Source organism: Gossypium hirsutum, chromosome D10, assembly GCF_007990345.1.
Source record: "Gossypium hirsutum isolate 1008001.06 chromosome D10, Gossypium_hirsutum_v2.1, whole genome shotgun sequence".
Lineage (NCBI taxonomy): Eukaryota > Viridiplantae > Streptophyta > Magnoliopsida > Malvales > Malvaceae > Gossypium > Gossypium hirsutum.
The window spans coordinates 34,241,322-34,245,311 of NC_053446.1; the positions used below are offsets into that span (position 1 = coordinate 34,241,322).

At 31.2% G+C, this 3,990-nt stretch overlaps 1 non-coding gene across 1 annotated transcript; it reads right to left on the reverse strand.

Moving 5' to 3' along the window:
* Nucleotides 1–383: 383 nt before the first annotated feature.
* Nucleotides 384–491, reverse strand: LOC121222707 (small nucleolar RNA R71). Its single transcript, XR_005920071.1, has one exon. It is a non-coding gene; the product is annotated as a small nucleolar RNA R71 (small nucleolar RNA).
* Between the last annotated feature and the right edge of the window lie 3,499 nt (nucleotides 492–3,990).

A 3,990-nucleotide genomic window follows, 5' to 3' on the forward strand; every position in this document is an offset into this window, starting at 1 on the left:
AAATGATGGGCAAGGTAATAGAGCCGATCATGTGCACAATTCCACTTTTCAAAGAATTAAATTCGGGAATTAGGAGGCCAGATATTGAGGCACCGTAATTCAAATTGAAATTGGTGATGTTTCAAATGCTTTAACGGTGGGCTAGTTTAGTGGTATGCCCATGGAAGATCCACATCTTCATTTTCGATTATTTATGTAGGTGAGTGATTCATTTAAAATAGTTGGTGTTACTGAAGATGCATTGAGGTTGAAGTTGTTTCTATACTTGTTGCAAGATCGAGCACGAGCATGGCTAAATTTGTTGCCACCAAGTTCAATATCTACTTGGCAAGATTTAGCAAAAAGGTTTTTGGTTAAGTATTTTCCATCGAGTAAGAATGCCAAGTTGCGAAATGAGATAACCATTTTTTCACAATTGGATGACGAATCCTTGTACGATGCATGAGAGAGTTTCAAAAAATTACTTTGTAAGTGCCCTCATCATGGGAATTCACATTGTATCCAGTTGGAGACGATCTATAATGGTCTCAACGCACACACAAGATTGATGGTAGGTGCTTCTGCGAATGGTGCGATTTTGTCTAAGTCTTATGATATGGCTTATGAGATCATTGAGAAGATCGCTAGCAGCAACTATCAATGGCCAACAAATCGAACAAATTTAGGAAGACGAGTAGCCGGAGTGCACGAAGTGGACACACTAACATCACTCTTAGCTCAGGTATCTTTTATTTCTTCAATGTTAAAATAGTTTACCACTAATGGTTTTAATAATTTTGCAGCTCAATAACCAAGTCAATATGATTTTGTTTCTTACGTATATTGTAAGGATGACCATTATTTTGAGAATTGTCCTTCAAACCCTGAGTATGTTTTTTACGTAAGGAATCAGTCTCAAAATACAAGTTGACAAGGACCACAGTCCAACTTCTATAATAATTCGTGGCGTAATCATCCGAATTTTTCTTGGAGTAACTAAGGAAATGGACCGAACAAAACCTACATACAGCATAGGCCCAACTAATCTCAAGGGTTTAACCAACAAGCTTAAACACGTTTGATATACCATTCACTCAACATTTCACATTTCCATTTTAAGTGTTCATTTCAAATGTCCCCTCTTACATATCTATCTATATAAAAATTTCATATAACACCTCATATAATTATTTACATATATCTAATTCATATAATTATTTTATTTATCTGTAACTGATTCATATATCCATTCCATATATCTATTTCTATATAACTAATTCTTATAATCATTTCACATACCCATTTCATATAAACAATTCATATAATCATTTCGTATAGCCATTCCAAAGTGTTAAAATTAACACAACATGATTCAACAATTACAAGTCAGTAAACAACAATATATGGATATTCAGAATTCGTATTTTTATCTATTTTAATGAAACAATTTAACATTGTGCAATCTTTGTTTTTCCGATAGAACTTTGTAAAAGAACTCAATACACAAGTCCAGAAAACAGATGATGCTCATTTGAGCTAATCGTATTCAGAAATATGTGTCAGGTTACCATCTGGGCTAAACCAATGACAACACAAAAAAATAGTCTGGCCAGGACTATATATATCCATGTAAGGTTTACCAGTCTAGGCTAAACCTTTAAAACAACAACATATTACCAGTTCTAGCTAAATCTATGTCACATGTATATTCATGTTTGCAAAAAGGGCTAGAGCTCGGTCCAGAACGGAAATCATTCAGAAATCTCATGTATGAGACTTTTACTCGATCTATTGGAATTATCACAGAATTCAATTTAATACCAAATAAATTGATTTCCATTTTAGCAATATATATAATTAACCACATTTAATAACAATTTGTAACTACAAAAAGAAGAACAAACCCATACCAAAATGATTACTACTTGACAACTTTTTCTTTCCCGCGGTTAACGATCAACCAATTTGTTTCTTGACATAGTTTAACAATTCTGGGTCAATAAGTAATGAATATATAGATATTCATAATTCATATTTTACTTATTTCAATGAAACAGTTCTGTATCAAAATAACCTTTATTCTTTTGATGGATATTTGTAAAGTATTCAATACATAAGTCCAAAAACAGATAATGCTTATAAGAGCTAACCAGATACAGAATAAATGCGTCAGGTTACTCGTCTGAGCTAAACTAGTGACAACACAGGTAAACTAGTTTGGCCAGAGCTATGTATACATGTAAAACAAAAATGATTACCGGTCTAAGCTAAATCTGAGTCACATATAAATTTGAGTTCGCAACACATCTAGGAGCTCGGTCTAGAACAAATATTCAGACAGAAATCTCATGTATGAAACTTTTACTCGATCCATCGAAATCATTCTAGAAAATTTCATTTCTATTTCTTATAGACCAAATTCTTTCCTACATTGTCAACTAAATATACATAGATATAATTATCCCCATTTTATTTCAAATTATAATGAAAGACATCAATAGAAACTTACCTATCAAAGTGATTCAACTATCAAGGACTAATCGACAATTTTTCCTTTTCCTCGTACGCCCTTTGATCGTTGAGATTCTTGATCTAAAGTATAGTTTAATTTAATTATATCAATTAAACCTACATGATCACTCAAATTTATGTATTTAAGCCTTTTTAATAGCATTTTAAAATTTTACCCCTAAACTTTACTCTTTATGCAGTTTAGTCCTTAAACCCGAAACTATCAAATTGAACACATTTAAGCTTAAACCAAGCTAGCTGAAATTCCTATAATCCTTGTATAACTCATACATTTCTCAATTTCACAATAATTCCAGGAAATTTTACTTCTTTAACAATTTACTCCTTAAACATCAAATTCACTAAAAACTACTTTACAAAATAATCTTATTTAGCTACCAAACTTACAAAACTATCATAAAACTTCAAGAATCTCACAAATTCAACAATGACACATTTCAAAACATTTAACAGTTTTACGAATAAACACCCGGGTTAGTTAGACCCAGTTGTAATAATCTCAAGAATATAAAAATTACAACAAATGAGATAAAAATACACTTACTTGGTCGAACCTTGAGCTATCAACAATGCCCTCTCAAGTTTTTGTTTCTCTTGTTTCAGTGGTAAAAAAAAGGGTAAGTGGAAGATGATGGTTTTCATCATTTTTTATTACTTTATTTAATTTAATTTACATTTTTAAACTTAAAATGACCAAAAATCTCATACCATGCCAGAACAAATCGTCCAATACAAATTTATATAGTATAATTGCCATTTAAAACCTTTAATTAATGCTTTTATAGTCATTTTCCATAATTAAACCTATAACAACTAATTTTAGTAACTTTTACGATTTAGTCCTTTTCATTTAATTAACTATATAAACGTTAAAATTTTTGGACAAAACTTTAATATACCTATTTAGTAACTCCGTAAATGTTTATTAAAATCATTTACATGCTTGATTTATAAAAACGAGGTCCCAAAACCTCATTTTCAAAACCACTTGACTTTTATGTACTCACTCATCAGAATTGTGTCCTGAAATCACTGTTTCTGACACCATTGAAAAATGGGCTATTAAAATTAACTTGAGATTTCGAATCATGTTGCCTTGATATATTTTTACCCAAGAACCCAAATGGTGAAGTGACATGATTAAAATCTTCGTTTGATTTCTTTGACGGTGGTGTAGAAAAAGACTTAGAAAAGCTTCTTTTTCCAAAATTTCGAGCCTTTTTATCTCTCTGTCTCTTTGGATTATAAACTTCCTCCATCTTTTGATCACGATCAGACAAAACAATGAACTCATGTATTTCTATCCCTGCAATCAACATTTTAATTTCGTCATTTAATCCATCTTCAAAACGGATGCACATTTTTTCCTCGTTCAACACGATTTTAAAAGCATTCTTGTTGAGATGTACAAACTCTCTTTCATACTCAGCTATCGACTTGTTACCTTGTTTCAATTCAAAAAATTCTTTTTTTTCCAAA